At 35.8% G+C, this 22,531-nt stretch overlaps 1 pseudogene across 2 annotated transcripts in view; it reads right to left on the bottom strand.

Annotated features, from left to right (window-relative positions):
• Nucleotides 1-17,135: 17,135 nt before the first annotated feature.
• LOC145125258 (protein LIGHT-DEPENDENT SHORT HYPOCOTYLS 10 pseudogene) overlaps nucleotides 17,136-22,531 on the bottom strand; it is a 29,914-nt pseudogene continuing 24,518 nt past the window's right edge. For both annotated transcript variants that reach the window (XR_013715901.1, XR_013715900.1), the window contains one exon: nucleotides 17,136-17,443. The product of XR_013715901.1 is annotated as a protein LIGHT-DEPENDENT SHORT HYPOCOTYLS 10 pseudogene, transcript variant X2 (transcript). The remainder of the gene's footprint in view (nucleotides 17,444-22,531) is intronic.

Here is a 22,531-nt window from a genome sequence, read left to right as displayed (position 1 = left end):
TAATAACAATTAAATACATATATGTATCTAAATTAGCGATTTCGTTAGATAAAGTGTTAGAAAAACACTTGCTTTCGGTTAAGGAATGTTACCGGGACTTGATTGAATCGAGGAAAGTGGGTTTTCAGTCTAATTAACTGCTTAGGAAGTGTTTACGACCGTAAATGGGGTTTACGACTGTGAAGGGAGTGTACGGCCGTGAACTGTTTACGGACGTAAACTGCCTCTCGAAGGGTTTACGACCTTTGAAGGTTTGAAGTGTGTACGGTCGTGAACTGGTTTACGGTCAATGAAGATTTGCAGACTTGAAGGGTGTACGGCCGTACACTCAAGAACAAGGATGCTGGATTCGATGAAAAATGTGTTCTAGATGCTCCAAATCAACTCCCAATGACGATTCTCGATGATTTTTGGAAGGATAAGGGTGTTTTTTTGGTGTACGGTCAAGAGTTTAGAGAGAGAGGAGGAGAGAGTCTTCGGCCAAAAAAGTGTAAATGAGGGGTGGGGTCTCGCATTTATAGGGGGTTTTCATGGTCAGTGGTGGGGTCCACCCGACGTTGGCCGTAAAAGAGTGTACGACCGTAAACTCACTTAGGCCGAAAACTGTTTTATTTTTCATAAAGATTCGGGTTTTTCACGCGATTTTGGTCCCGACTCATATATAAAAATTTAATTATATATATAAAACTAGATGATTTTCTAAACCAAGAAGTTTGACGGGAAACTTAATAAAATTCAAATTTTATTAATGGAAATTGGTTAATGGAAACAAAAAAAAGGTTCGGGTTGTCACATCACGGGTTCATTGGGATTGTGTTTTGGGGATACTTAGCGAGCGGTATTTGATTGACTTGGTTCCCATTCCTTTACGCAGGAACAAGGTTATAGTGGGGGTGGATTGGTTGAGCCCTTATGGGGCAATGATTGATTGTGAGTGCCAGCTGGTATGTGTTCGGAACCCAAGTGGGGTAGAGTTGGTGGTCCATGGGGAGGGCGCTCAACGCGGGCCGGTCCTATGCTCAACTGCTAGGGTTAGACGATATCTCCATCAGGGTTGTTCTGGGTTTGTTGCCTATATTATTGATACCCGGGAGCAGGGTAGGGTGTCGTTCGATGATGTGTTGATGGTGAGAGAGTACCCGAATGTGTTTCCGGAGGATTTACCTGTGGTTCCTCCGGAGAGGAAGGTGGAGTTCCGGATTGATTTGGTTCCTGGTGCGACTCCGATAGCCAAAGCACCATATCGATTAGCTCCACTAGAGATGCAGGAGCTGTCTACACAGCTGCAGGAGTTGTTAGACAAGGGATTCATCCAACCGAATAGTTCGCCTTGGGGTGCACCGATCCTGTTTGTGAAGAAGATGGGCGGGTCGTATCATATGTGTTTTGACTACTAGGAGTTGAATAAGCTGACGGTGAAGAACCGTTATCCACTCCCAAGGATTGATGATTTATTTGACCAACTTCAGGGTGCGTCTTGGTTTTCCAAGATCGATCTGTGTTCGGGTTATCATTAGATGAGAGTCAGAGAGGACGATGTGTAGAAGACAGCCTTCCAGAATCGCTATGGTCATTACGAGTTCGTGGTGATGTCCTTCGGGCTCACCAATGCTCCAACTGTGTTCATGGACCTCATGAACCGCGTGTGTCGAACGATGTTGGATCGGTTCATGATTGTATTCATTGATGACATCATGGTCTATTCCAAGACCCAGGAACAACATGAGGAGTACTTGCGAGAGGTGTTGGAGACCCTGAGGAGGGAGAGGTTGTATGCGAAGTTCTCCAAGTGTAAGTTCTGGTTTCGCGAGGTGCAGTTTCTGGGGCACCTTGTCAACCAGAATGGTATTTTGGTCGATCCGGTCAAGGTGGAGCTGTGATGAGGTGGGAAGTTCCGAGGTCTCCATCCGAGATTCGGAAGTTTCCTTGATTTAGATGGATATTATCAGAGATTTATTCAAGATTTCTCCAAGGTAGCAGTTCCTATGACCCGGCTGACGAAGAAGACTGCCACTTTTCGTTGGGGGCCTGAGCAGCAGGCAGTGTTTGAGACTCTGAGACAGAGGTTATGCGAGGCGCCGATTTTGACCCTGCCCGATGGTGTTGAGGATTTTGTGGTCTATTGTGATGCGTCTATCACGGGATTGGGAGCGATTTTGATGCATATGGGTCGCGTTATTGCTTATGCCTTGAGGCAGCTGAAGCCTCATGAGGCAAACTATCCGACGAACGATTTGGAGCTTGGGGCAGTGGTTTTTGCCCTCAAGATTTGGCAAAATTACCTTTATGGGGTCCGCTGTACTATTTACACGAATCACAAGAGCCTGAGGTACTTGATGGATCAGCCAAATCTAAACATGAGGCAGCGTCGGTGGTTGGATGTGGTGAAGGATTATGATTATGAGATCCTTCACCATCCGGGGAAGGACAATGTGGTGGCCGATGCTCTTATCCATAAGGCATTCGCGGTTCCGATTAGGGATATCTGTCTGAGGATGACAGTGATTACTTCGCTTCAAGAGCGGATTCGGGAGGCGCATGTTGAGGCTATGAAGGAGGAGCACCGTAATAGTGAGCTCATTGTGGGTCAGGTGGCTTCCTTTGATTATGATAGCCGAGGTTTATTGACTATCCATCAGAGAGTGTGGGTTCCTTACTGTGGTGATGTGTTTCAGGTTATGATGGAGGAGGTGCACAAATCAAGATTCCCCATTCACTCCGGGGCGACGAAGATGTATAGGGATCTTCGTCTTGATTATTGGTGGCCCTGCATGAAGCGGGATGTAGCGTGGTACGTGAGGTGCTTGATTTGCAGGAAAGTCAAGGCCTAGCATCAGCGACCTCACAGTAAGGTGCAACCATTGGATATTCCCGTTTGGAAATGGGAAGAGATTACTATGGACTTCATTACGAAGTTGCCTCGGACTTCGCACGGTGTGGATTTGATTTGGGTCATCGTGGATCGATTGACCAAGAGCGCGTATTTTATCCTGATCTAGGAGAGTATCTCTGTGGAGAAGCTGGATGAGGTATACATCAGGGAGGTCGTGGCACAACATGGGGTGTCGGTTTTTATGGTTTCTAACAGGGATGTCCGGTTTACTTCCAAATTTTGGAAGAGATTTCATGACGAGCTGGGCAACCGTCTGCATTTCAGCACGACCTTTCACCCGTAGACAGATGGTCAGAGCGAGCGCACCATCCAGACATTGGAGGATATGTTGCGGACGTAGTAGCTGGAATATGTATCTTCCATTAGCGAAATTCTCATATAACAATAGCTACCACGCCAATATTGATTGACCTCCTTTTGAGAAGATCTATAGGAGGAAATGCAGGACCCCAATATTTTGGGGCAAGGCTGGTCAGTGAGTTATGGGGAGTACCGAGGTGGTACTCAAGACAACCGAGTTGATTCAGAAATTTCGTAGCAGACTTCAGACAGGTCAGAGTCGGTAGAAAAGCTAAGCCGACAAACGCCGATTAGACTTGGATTTTTCAGGTTGGGGATATGGTTCTCCTGAAGGTGTCACCTTGGAAAGGTGCCATTCGATTCAGGATGAGGGAAAAGCTGGGCCCCAGGTATATCGGTCCCTTTAGGGTTATAGCCCGGGTGGGCAGGGTGGCGTATCGATTGAACCTTCATGAGGGGCTTAGTCAGATTCACACTACCTTTCACGGCTCATAGCTGCGAAAATGTTTGGCTGATGATTCCGCAGTGGTTCCGTTGGAGGACATTCAGGTGGATAGCCGCCTGAACTACATTGAGAGACCTGTATCGATCCTCGACAGGAAGACGAAAAACTTGCAGAACAAGGTTGTCGATCTGGTTAAGGTGCAATGGCATCACCACAAGGGTTCGGGGTGGACGTGGGAGTCGGAGGATGAGATGAGGGAGCATTACCCAGAGTTATTTGGAGCAACAGACTTCAAGGATGAAGTTTGATTCAAGTGGGGGAGAATTGTAACATCCAAGTTTGTGGTAAGTTTCCTTTTGGTCCCTAGTGTAAAAATTCCTTTCATATTAGTCCCTTGGTTAGTACGCGGGGCGTACTCATTGAGTACGGTTAGCATACTTCCGTGCTTACCCAAAATGTTATGACTACCAACAGAGATCCTTTAGGAAAGATCTATCGAGATCACCATACTAGGATTAGAAAGTTAGGATAACGGGAATGGGGTAACGGGGTTATTTTAATGCTGAAGAATATATAATTAAAGATTATGATATTGTGGGTTGAAAACGCTATGTATCTCACCAGGTTTCCCAACCTGACCTACTCAGTTATATGAATTACAAGTTAATTAAATAAAGATACTCAGATAATGATGTTTGAGAGATTCAAGGAAATAAGAATATTGAGACGTTGTAAGTCTCCGTTTATGCTTATGTTTCTGTATTGACGATGACATCCTGAGTTTTATAAATAAAACATGTTTCTCTGAAAATGATTTGATAATAATATTATCGTGTTTTTAGGATCAATTCTGCAGCAAAAGAAATACTTTGTTTTAAAATAAGCATAAATAAAAATTTTAAAATAATCGTAAATTTGGGGATGTCATAGTTGGTGACCGTAAATTTGGATATGTCACAGTTGGTATCAGAGCATTAGTTTAAGCAAACTAGGAATTTTAGGGAATTTTGTAAACTTGAACTTAGAATGCTAAGTAATTATGGTGAGATGTGTGTCTATTATAGTTCTAGCAGCTTCACACAAAGAGAGATTCCTCATTTCGGCAACACCATTTTGTTGTGGTGTGTAAGCAGACTAAAAATTGTGAAAAATTCCAAGATTCATCAACAATGAATCGAGAAATTGATTCTTGAATTCTATTCCATTATCGCTTTTGATTCTTCGAACTTTCTTCTTCAGAGACAATGCGATGCTTTTGATGAAATCAATCATCACTTGAGTACTCTCAGATTTCTATCTAAGAAAATAAACCCAATTAAAGCATGAGAAATCATCTACAATAACAGGTATGCACTTCTTCCCATTAAGAGATTCAATAGTAGAAGGACCACACAAGTCAATATGTAGAAGTTGCAACGGTTTAATAATCTTTGAATCGATAATGATAGGATGACCTTGGCGATGTTGTTTTCCCTGTTCGCAAGCTGCACACAAATAATCTTTATCAAATTTTAGAACAAGTAAATCACGAACAAGATCACTTAAAACAAGTTTATTCAAATTTTTAAAATTGTGATGAGAAAGTCTTCGATGCCAAAGCCAACTGAGGTCAGAAGAAACCTTCGATAGTAAGAAAACAGAGGGAATGCCAACTATTGGTTTTATGTTTAGAGTTAACATATCGCCTTTCCTCTTCGAATTTAACAATACTTCTTTCGTTTCTTTGTTCGATATCACACTTCTTTCTTCATCAAAGAGAACTCGATTCCCTGTTCCAATGACAAGTTGAGATACACTTATAAGGTTGTGCTTCAAACCTTCGACATAAGCGACCCTGTTCATAATAAACTTCCCATTCGTCACATTTCCATATCCTTTCACTTTGCACTTGTGATTGTTCCCAAACTTCACTACTACAACACCTTCTGGCTTCCTAAAATCTCTCATGTTCTCCTTCCTACCAGTCATGTGACGGGAGCATCCACTGTCGATATACTAATTTTCGTCTTATTGCTCGTTACATAGAACCTGCAATCATTCAGTGAGATTTAGGTCCCCAAGGCTTTTTGGGTCCTTGGACACTAGTGTGAAAAGTTATGTGTAATGTCGAATTAAGAATCCAAATACAAACTTTTGTTTTGATTTTGTCAATTAAATCAACTTCATCAAATCTAGGCATAAAAATATAATCATTCAATGGCGAAGTTTCAACTTTGCTTTTCTCTTTTTCAACCTTTTTCTCAAAAAAATCAACTTTCTTGTTTGTTTTAACTTCTTGCCATTTGGATGGTTTCGTTAATGATTCTTGTGACGAAGTACATCCACTCATTGATTCACTTAAGTATTTCTCATAAGCCTTTTGGATTTGTTCCTGAGAATACACTTTTGATTGAAATTTCCTTCATTTTCCTTAAAACCAATTATTAAAGTTCTTCATCTCATTTTTTCCTTTATAAATGATATATTTAGCTTGCACTTTGAATCGGGATTTGGAAAATATGGACCATCAGGTTTGAATGATACATTTTTCTTCACAACGTTTGTCATTTTTGAAAAAATCATTTGCGAAAAAAGTTTTTGTGATTTTTGCTGAAAAAGGTTTTGATATCGATTTTGATATCCAAAACGAGATTACTTTTGAAAACTTCTATGTTTTTGTGAAAAATTCCTTTGAACATTTTTCTGAACATGATTTTGAGGAGAATTCTTTTGAACAATTCTTTGATCAGAATTTTGACTTTTATGATTTTGTTCCTTATTTGAATTTTGAACAACATTCGACTTTTGTGAAAAAATATTTTGATTTTTGTTCACAACATTTTTGTTGACTTCTTTGTGAAAAACTTTTGTAGTTTCCTTTGAAGAGTGAGGTTTAGGTTGTTGCTGTTGAAAAACCTTCTTTTCTTGAACTTGTGGTGATTTTTGTTTTAATTTCTTTTCCTTTTCAAAATCTCTTCTTTGCTTCCAATAAGCTTTGTTTTGATCTTTCTTTTTGAAAAGTTCTTCTTTCAATCAGATTTTTCGACATCTTTTTCGTGATTCAAAGTCTTTGCTTTCTGATTCTTCAAATTCATCAAGTAAAGACTTGTCACAACTCTTTTCTGTTTCGTCTTTGACATCAGGCTTGATAGTTTTCAGAATCCAAACACCATTGTTTTATTTATAGTTTCTTTTGGAAAAGATTTTTGACTCTTTTGACGTTGAGAAGTCTTTGACATTTGATTCAAATCATTTTCCACGACATTTTGATTAGAATAAAAACCTTCATCGGTAACTTTTGAATTATCTTGTTTTAACAATTCATTTAGTTTTGGATTGTCATTATCTCCATTTCTTGTTGTAACGGAAACTTGATTTGTAAGACCTTTAATAAATTGGGGATAAAGAACCGAGTTTTGTTCAAGAAAATGTTTTCATTTTTCTTTCAGAATCTTTGTGAATTCCTCTGTATCGTCAAACACTTGAGCGTTAACAACTCGTGGAATTTCTCTTTCACATGAACCATCATCATTGTCACTTTCATTGTTTATTATGTCTTCAACAATAACTGACTCTTGAGAATCATCAACTTTGGTTATCGAAGATGAATCATTGTTTAGCTTCGTTTTTTAATCATCATTTTCTTTGCTTTTAGCTAACGAAGTGACATTGATGACAGATTATTTTTAGCAATCAACACATTTCTCTTCCTCAATTTCACTGATATTGATAGAAAAATCTTCTATATCAGCAAAATTTTGTTGAGTACTTTGTGTCGAATACTTAGTTTTGTTCAAAATTTTCATTTTTTCTTTTTTAGAAAAAGTTTCATTCACAATATCAACCAAATCATTAGCATCCAAGCATTCAACAATATTAATAACACCATATGCATATGAATCATTAGACACTTAGTCATAATTTGCAACCTTACTCTCACAGTTAGAAGTAGTTTCATCAACTAATTCACGTTTGAATTAACACACATCATTCTTTATAAGTCGTTAGTGGAGCGTGCGTGGCTAACCAACACACTAATTTGGGACTATAAAGTTGAATGATGGTACAAATCGTAAATTATCATTGTTGATGGAGCGTGTGTGGTTAATCGATATATCAATTCGAGATGATATAAGACATCGATGTTTTCAAGAGGGTTTTCATGGTTATTCACATCTCGTTTGTGATCCTTGGCATCCCAGTCACAAAATTAAGAGCATAACCTGAGATTAAATTTGCCATTGATAAGATTTAGTGAATCTTAAAAGATCCAGGACTTTCATAAAATTGAAATTGCTAAAAGCCTTTCCTACCTAAAATAGATTCAAATTTGATTATAAAACCCCTCTTCAAATTTCAAATAGAAAATATGGATCCTAACCTTAATATAACATTTGGGTTAATAATTAAGGATTAAAATCAACTAACTTTAATTCTCTCTTTTACCATTTTTAGATGTCTTAAGAAGATAGATATGATCTTCCTCGTTCTTATGGAAATGGTTTTCCTCAATCTTCTAAAGATGGTCTTCCACATTTTGATCAAGTTGAAAATGTCTTCTCTTCTTCGTGTAATGGTGGAACTAAACATCATGCTTCTTTAACTCTTCCACCTCATCCTCCTGTGAATCACACAAAGTCACCTTTTCCCCAAGTTGAAAGATATGAGACTACTCAAGCCTTATTGGCATGTAGACATCAAAGTGAAAATTCTACATGTTCGCATGATCTGAAAATGAAATCGTACATTGACAGGTTGGATAGAATGGGTTTCTTTTTCCCAAGGTATCAACCCATTGATTTGGTTCTCATCTCGCTTTCAAAGTCATATGATCAGTTCATTGAAAACTTTTATATGAGGAACCTCGACGTGACCCTAATCGATTTGACCCAAATGTTGATGGTTACTGAAGCAGAAATGCTTAAGAACACATCTGAAGCATATATGCTTATAGGGTATGATTCCAAGGTTTCCATGGACATTGGCGGTCCAGAAAAAATTTCTCTTCCCAATAGAAAGGGGTCGTCCAAGATCAAACCATTTGATTATATGATAAAGAGAAAGGCTTGTTCTGAGATCGTTCCATGTATTAACCCCAAAGAGTCCATTTGTTTCTACTGCCAGTTGAATCACATTGGTTGCGAAACTACCTAAAGTACCTGAAGGATCTTTGAGATGGAAAAGTCAATTCATATGACTCTTCTTCAAGTACATCCATTATCTAGCTAACTCCATTTTTTATAAGTTCCTATTCATAAACTCTTAATACATGATGTGATGATCATATTTTGATGATATTGCAGGATCTAAGAGAAAGAAAGAAACTTAAGCAAAGTGAGCTAAATCTGATCGTGAGAGATGGACTTTTGTCACATGGTTCGATGGTCAGAATTTGGAGCTATCGTTAAGGACTTAGGATAATTTCATATGTTGGTATTACTTTTCAAAGATGTCTAGAAACATAGTTTTCTCTTTATGCATTGTAAGGACAAGTTTCAATTTTCTTTTTCAATAAAACGAAGTTTTGGTTCAATTGGTTTATATTTCCTTGCAACAATGCAAATTAATATGTGGATCATGTTTCTAATAATGGCAATGTTAATTGTGGATTTGATTCTTATGATATCGCTTGTGGTACTATCATAATCATCCAACTGAAAAGAAATCTCATCACCAAGGTTCAATTGGACAGAGACTTGGATTCATACAATTCAAATTGTGTGATGCATGAGAATATTTTTCATTGGGAAATTATGACTAATTTCATTGTTCACATGTTTATATGAGACAAATGAATGACTAATGGATCTAGTACATGTTGATATGGACTATTCATATCCATCACAAAGGACGATAAATCTTTTCGTCATGATTTACTGATGCCTCAGTAAATATGTTTTTATTTGTTAGATTAAACAAAATTATAATACTTTGAAAAAGATTCAAAGAGTAGCATAACAAATAGAAGAATATATTAGGCAGAAAGATAAAAAGTTTCTCCAATCTGAAAGGAAAGGAGAAGTACTTTACTATCATGTTTTATGATCATCTTAGTAATTATGGAATTATATCACAATTGATCCTCGAACAACATCTTAGTGCAATTGTATGACTAAGAAGAGGAATCAGAGATTGTTGGAAATATTTTGATCAAGAGATGAGTCATACTTCGTTCCAAATAAAGTTATAAAGCCATGCTCTAGTAACTATGAATCATATCACTCATTTTAAACTAAGAAGGTTGAAATCAGCTCGAAATATGTGGAGTAAAAATGTTTTCTTACTCTAGCACATATAGAATTGGAGTTGTGATGTTTTTGTTAATCAAGAAACAAAAGATAATCTGAGACCTATTCCATGAAGTGTTTTCTTGTCGAGAATCCACACGAACTTTTGAATATTTGTTTTACCTCGTCAAGGAATGTTCCTTGAGAGAAAAATCATATGTCAAGAAGTCAGTGGGAGTCGTATTGATCTTGAGATTTTCAAGAGTCAACCAACAATAAACCTTTTAGTTATCACTAGCACACGACCTGAAGTTGATAACCTGTCATGTGTAATTGACACATTATTTTTTCTATGCACTTCAAGTTGAGTTAGCAATGCTTATGATTTCTATGTTCTTCATTTAACTGCAAAATCAAAGCAAGTTGGTCAGTGAAAGTACACTGATCAATATGGCTGAGCTGCTAAAAACATGGAACCACTACTAGGCCCTTGTGCTACCAGAGGGAAAGAAATTTAGAATAGTGAAGTTCAGTTCATGAAGGAAAGCTAAATTTGAATCTAGTTTTGTCCTAAATCTTGTATTATGATTGTAGGTTGGAAATCCTAGATTCACATGGATAGGAACGTATGCACCATAAAATCTAGGTGGCAAAGGTTTCACTCTAATTCAGGAGAATGATTATGAGTAAATACCTTCGTTGACAGATTTTAAAAGATCTGATAAAGTTCAATATGGATATTGGTTGTGTTAATTGCATTCTTAAATTCACAATATGATTATGATATCTCTCTTCATATCTCGAATTAGGAGGATTGGCATGGAATTGTTTGAATTTTCGAGAGATATATCTATCAGTCTTGAAGGGTTTAAACACACACACGCATATGCTATCCAATTAAGGTTTATAAGCTTAAGAATTCTAGTTGGAGACTTATCGAAACATCGCGTAACAGAAATCTGTACTTCTGTAAGAAAGTCAAGAGTATTGATTTCCAAAAATCCAGTTGATTTCTGGGTACATGTCAAATCTAGTGGGAGCATAATTGTTATGATAATGTTGCATGTTGATAATACTGTTCGTAGGAATAATGTCTCCAATTTGAAAATTACAAAGTTTAGGAATTGTTTTGCTATAGTGGACTTAAGGGGGAGGGAGCTCATACTTCAATTCAAATATAAAGGTTTAGATCGTGTAGTTTAATAGGACTTAGGATTGATCATATATGTTATAATATTCACTTATTCTAATTTTTCAAATGCCCTGAGCATTGTGAGAAAAGGATTAGAATTTTGTGTGACTAAAGTTGTTAAACAAATATCAAGAACATTTTAAAGTTTTACGTAAGAATGGTTGCTTGTGGACAGTTAAAAGTATGATATTATTTAGGACGGACCATAGTGACACGTTTCTGGATTGAGATGATTCTTGGTTAGAATTGATTGTCATATGGAAATATGGAAATGTTTCTATAATGGGAGATGCTTCTAAAATATATATGTGAGTTGGAAACTTTAATGCATGAAAGGTGTTTAAGAAGTGTGCCTTGAATTTGAGACTTCATTACCATAAAATTGTTTTTAGTACCAAAGTTCTAGTGAAATATTCTGTAATATCAAAGCCTCAGTCTTTGAGACTTTGGAATCTTGATATCACAGGGGATCAACGCATGTAAAGTTAGAATTCCACCACATCTTAGATAGTGATAAGAATTTGGAACTGTGAAATGAGTATCATTGGAGTAATGTCCAGTTGATCTGTTCACAAAGGAAGGACCATAGAAATGCATAATATGCATGTTCATAACATGGCATGACTAATGTTATTTAATTCAAGTGGTTAGTTGATTACTTGAAACATTATACAATGAACAAATTCGTAATTACTATGGTGATTCAATAATAGAGATTTATTTATATACAATAGGTATATTACCATAGATAAGTAGTTAATTATTTTGTTTCACTTTACATGTTTTTCTTCGTGAATGATTTGATTATTCAAATTCCATAGTCGCTCATGCTTTTGGAAGTAAGTAGTGAATTAAGACTATCATGAATAAATTGTAGATTGTCCATAGGGATTGGACATTGCAATAGGATTGCTATGATATTAATGAGTACTTAGAAAATGGAGATTTTGAGTATTGGATAAACCCACGCTCATAGAATTACTTCATGGATTCTATCACGAGTAATTATGAGACGATAATATCTTTTATTCTTCAAACGGAGATATATAAGTTGTAATTTACAAGTCGGTTAGGCATTGATATTGCCAAAATGCTTCAGTAACATGATGTCATAAAACGTAGTGTCATGTACGATTTGGTTAGTAAAAGATACAAGTATATAAGTCGAAGTTTATTCGTTCCATTTGCCTTAACATGAAAAACGATATCTTTGGGCCCCTCCATGATTTGTTGTCAACATCTGAAGTGCTTGGCCAAGCCTGGACTAAATTAATGTGTTCAATTAGTAGTCTTAATTTAGTCGGCATAAATCGCGAAATTGATAAAAATAATCTTGGACTATGAGATTGATTCTGATCCATGTCTCATGTCCATACGATATCTTGTAGAACGAATGAATATTTGATCACTTATCTAATGTCTGATTAGATCAGAGTTCGGAAGTAGTTTTGGAAAGCACTCTTTGCTATTTGGTTATACTTGCAGTTGTAGTTATAGAATTATCCAAGTGGGAGACTGTTGGATTAAGGTGTCTAAGATCATAACTAAATTGGTATAAAGCTGCAAATGGAAGCAAAGTCCTTTTTGGGCTGCCCTCAGAACTAGTAATTGTGTAGAATGACTTTTGGAGAGAGAGGTTGATTTATTGATTTATTATATGATTAATAAATAGTAATAAATGATTTGCTAATATATTATGTGATTAATATATTAATTAGAAATAACATTGTTTAATTAATAATTAATTGGAATTAATTTTGAGATTAATTTGGATTAATTAAAAATGCAAGGTCTGAATTGTAATTGTTCAATAGTTGAACAATAGAGGCAATTCTAGATTGTTTCTAGGGTTGGACGATTTCTTGGAGTTTTTTTTAGGGTTTCTAGAATATTCTTGATTGTTGATAGGGATAAGGATTTGAATAGATTAAAATATTATTATTTTAAAATACAAATCAGGGTTTATCCTTGTGATCCCCTAGCTATAAATATGACCCATTGGCTCATTATTTTCGTGGTCCTTAGTACCTAGAAGGTTGAAGAATGAAATTTCCTTCTCCTTACCTCTCTCCTCAAGCTTTCTTGTTACTTGGGTTTGGGTACAAACCATTAGAGACATTAGATTTCTGGTGCTTGCTTTCCAAGGCTTTTGAAGAAGGATTTGAATTGGTTATTTGCTATAATAATCAAAAGGAATGTAAATCATAACTCTCTTGTATCTTCAAAATTACCTAGGTTTGCTTGGGTTATTGATGCTCATAGTGTATTGCTATCAATAGAGAAAACATAGATCTAAATAGGTTGCATGTGAACTTAAGAGTTAAGTATTTTTCCGCCTCATGCGTAGATTTATAACCTATAAAATCCATCAATAAAAGCCTTCAATATCTCCTTAAACAGAAGGAATTAAATATGAGGCAGAGACGATGGTTAGAACTACTCAAGGACTACGATTGTGAGATACTTTACCACCCTGGTAAATCAAATATTGTAGCCGATGCATTGAGAAGAAAGGTGAATCCACAACGGAAAAGATCTAGATCGTTGAAGATTGAGATGATTTCAATGATTATAGAAAAGATCAAAAAAAGCTCATACTAGAGCTTTAGCTGAAGATGCGAAGAAAGAAGTACGTCTAGGCAAAACGTTAGTGTTCAAAGAGAACGATCAAGGGTTGAAGTTATTCAAAAATCATATTTGGGTGCAAAAGATGGGCAGAATACGTGATCTTATTTTGGAAGAGATCTCATAAAATCATGTATTTTATACATACATGCAACACAAAGATGTATTTGGATTTGAAACCCTATTACTGGTGGCCAACTATGAAGATATGAATTTTTGAAGAAAATAGAATTTTATGTTCACATCGAAAGCATACGTGGCACACATAGAAACTTAGACGCGTCCCACCCGCTTTTTGCCACATGTCAGAAATTTGTTGGAGCCACATCACCAGACTCGACCAAGTGTGCGGCACACCTTCTTCTCCAGCCTATATATATATATATATATATATATATATATATATATATATATATATATATATATATATATATATATGTGCGTCCTCAGCTCATTTCTCCTCACCAATTGACCGAATCCTCTGAAACCTATCCCACCCCTTAGCCCCTTCTATTCCCTAGTTCCCGACAACTTTAGCGAGGCCTTGCAGCACCAGAGAGCCGGAGAAATAATACTTCTTAGATCAGAGTTTTGCCCGCGAAATTACCAACTCTCTTTAGAAAACTTTGTAAGTTAAGTTGGAATTATTATTCTTTAAGTGTAACTTATATTTATAGTCATAGTCATTATTATGAACCTATAAATAAGATTTATCAGTGATTCTAAGTCATTATAGTGATTGATCTACTTATGGGAGTGATGTCTAGGTTGGATTTAGTGAGGTGTTTAAAGTGGGATTTCCAAACAGTATACTTTGTATACCAAATGCACCTTACCTCCGATATTATCCTACCTGGTTATTCCTTATTTTATAGATCTTTATGTAATTGGGATTATAGAGGAATCTAGACTATCAGTATTATAATCACAAGGAATATGAAAATAGATTAATACTTAGTGCTATATACATCTAGGTCTTTTTGAGAGGATTAAGTGTTAAGGAGAAGCGTTGCCCTAACCACAAATCACCTACTTTTGTCAGGTGAGTGCGTAGTTACTTTCAAGAGCATAATTTAATAAAAGTATTTATTTAATGATAATTGTATTAATTATAATCTATGCTATTTGTATACTATAATAGTATTGCTTATTAAGAATTGTGTTGGAATCAAATTTTCCTTTAGTTGTAGTCTAGGTTAGTTATAGACTTATAAAGGGTGCTTAGTTCCAGATAAGCTGGATATCTGATATGTATCATTCTAAGGTAGAGTGTGAGATCAAAGCAAAGTGTAGTAGTCCTTCTCTTTTTGGATGACTAGAAAAGGTGGGTCTAGATCAGATAACTGGCAAGTATGTCTAGGTCATCGACCAGAGTAGATGCCAACACTTGACTATTCTTGGCGGTCTAGTGAATTACGTTGCTAGTTTGGGCTTATAACCCACAGATGTAGATAAAATAGGATACCATATTTATCAAATATTTTGTACATTGGTTGCCTTAATATGACTTACGCTGGCCAAAGAATCCCCTAGCTTTGTAGTCAAATGGTTACTCAAATGATTTATCAGTTAAGGTGATTCTTTTAGATGACCGTCGAATTAGGGTTTGTGGGAGCCAATTGGGAAGGGTAGGTGGTCTTACATCAGATTATATACACCTATAATGTTTTTTGCATGAATGATTTTATTATTTATTATCATTAAAATATTATGGGCTTCAAAACCCTATGCATCTCACCAGGTTTTCAAAATCTAACCCAATCAATTTATATGCATAACAGGTCGTGTAACTAAGGCTGTTGCAATCTTGTTAGGACACTGAGTGAAATAAGAGATGAGTCTGTATTAGTATTTTAGGACCTTTTTATTTTATTTTGTAACCTATGTTTGGATATTAATGGTGACATCCATGGTATTTTAATAAAATGAAATAACTTATGTTATCTCACTTGTTTTATTTAAATTGGGATTTTCCGCAACACAATAACTTAAAGCGTAAAGAAAAAGTTTTAATTGGTTATGAAAATATGGGGATGTCACATATGGTTTGTGGGAAGTGATTAATTCAGTAATAGGAAGTGCGGTCGAGGCAAAGAAAAATCTAATGACAAGAGCATTTATGTTTCAAACTCTACCCGGAGATATATTTCTTCAAGTGGCTAAGCATACAGATGCAAAAAAAACATGTGGGAAGTTGAAAGCGTTCAAAAGGCAAGACTTCAAACACTTAGAACCGAGCTAGAGATGTTGAAAAGGAAAGATGGTGACACGGTTGATGAGTTTTCAAGGAAACTTAGTGAGATTGCTACAAAATTCAAGAGTCTCAGTTCTTGCTTGGAAGATGAGATTGTGGTAAGGAAATTACTAAATTCAGTTCCTAAGAAATTCTTGTAGAATTTTGCGTCTATCGAACAATATTCAGAGATAGAGAATATGTCACTTGAGGAAGCTGTGGGGAGGTTGAAGGCATATGAAGAGAGAATTAAAGCTCTTGATGAAGATGATAATGATCAAAATCAAAACAAGATTTTACTGTCAAAAGAGGATTGAGAAGAGAGAACCAAGCGTGGTAACTTCAATCAAGATCAATATGGACAAGGAATAGGTCGGAGTCAAGGAAGAGGTTGTGGTAGAGGTCGAGATGGCCGGTTCCAAGGCTATGAAAATCGAAGAGAACAAGGTATGTATCGAGATAAGTGACATATTAAATGCTATAATTGTCAAGAATAGGGACATTATACAGTTGAGTGTCCTAAGAAAGAAACAAAAAAGAAGAAGCTAATTTGATCCAAGATGATGATGAGTTAGCACTACTTTAAGCAAGCGGACTACTTTCAAGATTAAGGGGGTGAGTGTCGGGTAATTTTGACATGGGTGTGTTGATTTGAATTATAGGTATGGGTCAAATAGTTAGTCTATGGTTTGTTTTATTTGATGTTTGAATAAAGGATATTTGACCAAGTTCAAAGCGGAGAAAAGGCTTTGGTATACTTGGTCCTTTGGTGTCTTATTTTCTAGGGTTAGTAGCCACGTTTTAGATTGTTTCCGTTGGATGTTTTTAGGCTATTTAAAGCCTTTAGCATTTAGATTAATGCAACATATTTTAGATACATGAAAGTAAAGTTTCCATCTATTATATTTCTTCCTTATTTTCTCTCTTGTACAACAGCAACAAGAGCATACCTGTTTTTTATGTTCAGTCACATTTGAGTTGCACAGATTGGAGGGAGGGCTAAAACAACACCCTCTCTCTTTAACTTGCCATTGACAATCTATGCTTATAGTTCAACCGCTAAACTGTTTTAGTCATTTGAAACCCTAATTAGTTATTAAGCTATTCATGTCTTTTTTTCTCTTATAAACTTCAACATAGACACACGGACACATGAACATCATGCATCAACAAACCTATATCCAATCATCTCTAATATGCTTACATGGTTGTTCTTATCTAGCAAGTGTTGATAATTAAAATGCCCAAACCAAATGAATTTATGTGCTTTACTTATACGAAGAGGGAAGGGATATAAAGATGGCAAAAGATCGATCACCAGTGCAATTTACACTTTCTTCCCTTAATGAAATAAGGTCCTTGGTCTATTGTAATTAAACTAACAATACATAATGTGCTATAACATATTTTTTTATTATCTGAAACGTATACCCCAACTATAATGTCTCTTCTTATAATTTATACCTGGAGAGAAGCCTCTACTTGCATTCTAGATCGAAGCTAAGAGCTTCCACCTCTGTAATCTTGATCATCATATCAATGTACCTTCCTGCATATATGAATAAAAAATGATGTTAGGAGCATATTAATGCTTTATGAAATATTTTATTAAAACATTGTGCTAGATGGATGCATGATATCCCAAATAAAGAATTGTATTTGTTGAAATTTTATATCAATACTATCTGTAGTCGGTAATAAGTCAGAACAATAACCATAACCAGCATACTAAACTTACTAGGCTTTAGTCGTAACACCACTAAAACTTACAACAGCTCAATTGGAGAACCTCAGAGCATAGATTTGACAAATACATGATTTAAGGAAACACAAAACATCTACAGATCGATGAAGTAGTTCATAGAAAACTATACTCGAATAATTTTCATAGAAAACTATACTCGAATAATTTTCATAGAAAACATCTTCAAATATCCTTTATTCACTATACTCGAACCAATTCATAGAAAACTTATACTGAATATACTAGTGACTTTGTAAAAATAATTTTTCAAGAACAAGTTTTTGAAGTATTTATTTTTAATTTTAAGAAATATTAATTTTTAAAAAAATATGTTGAACATAATTTTCATAGAAAACATCTCTCTCTCTCTCTCTCTCTCTCTCTCTCTCCCTCTCCCTCTCCCTCTCCCCCCTCTCTCTCTCTCTCTCTCCTCCCAATTTTCCCCGTAGGGACTTAACTCTACCAACATCTACTAATTCCGAGTAGAGTTTCAAATTCTTCATAGGTAATGAATTTTTCAACATATTAGTTGGATTCTCCTTGGTATCTATCTTTGAATAGAAACACACACACACACACACCATGGTCACCACCATGGTCCGATTTTTCATATCGAAAGCAATCATTATTTCAAATGTTAGCACCATACACCGGAAACATATTAGTCGCTCCCTTCAAGTATCACATAATCCACTTGAACCGCTTTCTAGTGAGCTTTTCTCGGATTAGTTATAAAACTTCTTGCCACACTAACAACATGAGCCAGATCAGATATAATACAAATCATAACATACATAAGACTTCCAACATTATTAGAATATAGAATCCTACTCATATGATCTCTTCTGTTAACTGTAGTCGGTATACTGCTTCGATTAAGTTTAAAGTGTGCTATCAAAGGAGTTCCAACGGGTTTAGATTGATCTATATGAAACAATTGCAAGACTTTCTCAATGTAGATCTTTTGAGAAATGTAAAACATCATTGCTCTTATATTTTTCAAAATCTCTATCTCTAATATCTTCTTTGCAGCTCCCAAATCCTTCATTACAAACTCACTTTCTAGTATCACCTTCAAGTCAATAGTTTTAGCCATGTTCTTGGCTTAAATAATCAAATCATCCACGTATAGCTACACACACACACACACACACATATATATATATATATATATATATATATATATATATATATATATATATATATATATATATATGTACAAGCCATTAGATAATTCCTTTAAGTAAATATACTTATTAAACTGGTTATGAATGTAGCCATGAAAAAACATAAACAAATCCAACCATAAATAGATTTCTTCAGATTTGTTATAAAGAGGTGATGTCATTTAACCCATGTCGCATTTTTTTTATCCCCTTGACCTCTCCAAACGAAATCCCTTCTAAGTCCTTTAAGGATATGAATCACCTTTTTAGCATCCTTGAAGGATGAGAAGAAATAAGAACCAAGAGATCGAAGGACAAACTTAAGTAGGGATATCTACCTCTGATGGAAAAAGGTTTAACCTTCAATATAGAAGGTTTTTATTAAGTTTAATAAAAGTTGGCTTCTATGAATTCATTTAAGACACTTGTAGGTTAATATAGGGCGACGATTAGAGTTGAGCATCCGTGCTGCATGGGTTAAGGGCCTCAGATCAATTGCAGCCTCAAGAGGCTAAGTAGAAAAGGCATTTTGTGTTAGGTAGATGTCAAGAGGTCATCATGGGTTCCTTCAGGATGTTGGGGTGACAGTTGCGAGCCTACAAACTCACCAAGGGGTTGATCGTGAGTCTTCAGACCCAATGGGGGATGCTGACAAAAACGGTCTTGTATCGAAAGTACCAGTAGTTCAATAGTATCATGACATATAGAGAATGTATGTGTGTGCAATTTTATTGAGCGTCAGTTATGTTTTGATACATATGGAGTAGTTAGAACCTTGCGAGAAGGCTATTGGTAACCTAGTATTCACTATAATCTAGTAATTTGGAAGATAGGCGAGCCTTATCATTAGCCCCTCACAATTAGAGTATTGGTTCTTGGAATTTCGAACCAGTAAGCTTGCATTAGTAAGCTTGGTTAAATTCCCAAATATTGGAACGCCTGAACTAAGTATAAAGACCACTTGCAATCTAGGGTTGTGTGTGTTTTAAGGGTATGCCATAGAAAGATGTCATTTGTATATGAAGTCAGAACTATATACCATAAGCCCTTTCTAAGGACATACTCTGGAAGGTGAATTTTGTTCAGTTATTATAAATAGATTTCCCTAAAGTACTCACTTTATAATAGGCGATCGTCAGTAGAGGGTACAAATTTTGGAAGTTTAAACCGTGTAGTTCCCTATTTCGAGAGGCTTCTCAAGGAGTTGGTAGATAGGTCTAAGGTAGAAAACAAAGTTCTACGGTTAAATAAGTACATAGGGTAAAATCGATGCGACAACGTTGTCTAGATCCCGAGTTGACCTCGAGAACCCCAATAAGATGGTGTTTAGGCATTATTTTAAGGTGCAAAATGAGTAGGATTTCATGGAAAAAATATTTTTAAGTAGGTGAGAGTTGTAACTGTTGGATAAGGTGTATAAGTCCATAACTATTTCTGGTATGTACTTGACCCGACCCGGCATGGTCCATTTGGGTTGCATGGCACCATGCAATTGGATAAACTAAAATGAGAGAAATAACACTTATGGTTTATTAATATATTATAAGTTCTAATATATTAATAATATTATTTAATTAGTTTGATCAAGAATTAATTTAGAATTAATTAAGTGATCAAAAGATAACTAATTAAATATATGGGTAGATTATGTAAATCTTCCATATCTTATATAGTGGGCTAAGAGGCTCCATGGATTATCAAGTTGGGTTCCACCCATAGGATGCTCCATGGAGGCTCCATGGGATTTACAAACCCATGGGTCATGGAAATGAAGAGTCATGCCACATTAGGGTTTACATGGTGTAACCCTAGATGTGACACACTATATAAGCAACATGTTCTCCACCAAAATCGGCAACACTAAGAAACAAGAGGGCTAGAGCCGATTTTGCAAGTGTAAGATTCTCTCAAAGTTTACTCCTTTGCATTTGGTGTTGTGTGAAGCATTTGAGGCATCACACTTGGGGTGCTAGGCTCACAAGGTTTCAAGGATCATAATCAACAACAAGACAAACATAGATCCAAGGTTATTAGGGTTGCATGTACACTTAGGAAGTTTAGAATGCTCAAAACCCATCAGTAACACCCCGTTTTCAATTTACAATAGAATTCAATATAAACATTTGTTTATAAATTTTGAAATATAATTATATTACTTTTTAGCCAAAGTAATCATCATGAAAGTGGTAGTAGACGTCAATACGAAACCATTAATATAAAGAATGCCTAAATCTAACTTCGTATGGAGAGGTTATGATATTTTAAAGTCTCACATTGACACAGTATAGTAGAATGCGATAGAAATCGAAATGAAAATCGGTTGATTATTAACCAAAATAATCTAAATGAAAGTTAATGTCCTCGTAAATACAAATCTGTCGATATAGAGAACGTTGAGAACGATGCTCGTATGAAGTAGTTATAAATTTCGCAAGGTCTTATACAGTGTAACTCTTATAGAATATAAAATAAAAATAGAATGCAAAGTAGCTGACGAAGTCTATATGAAAGTTCTATTACTCGTTGATACGAAACTGGGGACATAAAGAATGTCAAAAACGGAGCTCGTACGCGAAAGATATGATTTTTCGAAGATTATGAAATTTAATTGCTAAAGACGATAGAGCACCACCCACATCGCGACATATGTCACGCCAAAAGCGAACCCTTGCTATCTACGTCAAGGCGCGACATGCCTAGAAGAAGGGCGCGATGCACCTTCCAATCAAAATGCCTAGAAATACCTCGCCGAACACTCCATCATTCCTTGCTCATTCCGCTGAATATTTTTCTCTCAAATCTCTCCCGAACCCCCGGGACCCAAATCTCTGAGTCTCGAACATTTTACTGAAGCGTTATGGAACTGGAAGGCCCGACGAAATGAAGTATTCAGAGTCTAAGTTATGCTCGTGACTTTCCGACTTTTCACTAGAAAACCTATAAGTTGAGTTCTACTTACTACTTTTAAAGTGTAACTTCTATTTATGTTCATAGACATTATTATGGACCTATAAATAAGAATTATTAGTAATTTCAGTTATAATACTGAATAATCTACTTACGGGAGTGATGTCTACGCTAGAACTAGTGAGATGTTTATAATGGATTTACCAAACAATATACTTTGTATACTAAACGAATCCTACCTCGACTATGATCTTACCTGGTCATTCCCTATCAGATAGAAGTTGAAGTATTCATTGTGATTACTGAAGTATCTAACTTTTAGTAGAATGTCATATATATTAATAAGTTATGGTATTATAGCTTAATACTTGTTAGACGAATTGTCTACCAGTTGGATCGCTGGTTGGATAGCTGATAGCCACTCGAGTAATTGTCTAGGTGACTTATCTCACTATATTATGTATTACTATATATATATATATATATATATATATATATATATATATATATATATATCCATGTATGATATGATATAAGAACTTCTAGAGGAGAGTTATATGTGCGGAAGAGTATAGTCTCTGTATGATTGGTTGTTTGGTCATATGAATCGTTCATATGTATGCATGAGGAGTTGACGGTGAAATGAAAACAAGTCGTGAGCCTATAGGATCTCTACGAGTGTCAGGAAAAGTCAAATAATTCTAAGGAATTTGTATATGAGTAAATAGTCTTTTAGCAATAACCTGATTTTTGATATGTCTCCTTTATATATTTTCAAGATGGTGATTACCAAAGGTTTAGGTTCGGGAACTAGTAGCTA

This window comes from Lactuca virosa, chromosome 7 (assembly GCF_052849685.1).
Source record: "Lactuca virosa cultivar CGN04683 chromosome 7, Lactuca_virosa_CGN04683_v6, whole genome shotgun sequence".
Classification (NCBI taxonomy): domain Eukaryota; kingdom Viridiplantae; phylum Streptophyta; class Magnoliopsida; order Asterales; family Asteraceae; genus Lactuca; species Lactuca virosa.
The sequence above is the reverse complement of the archived record's forward strand: the minus strand, read 5'-3'. Positions and strand labels throughout refer to the sequence as shown.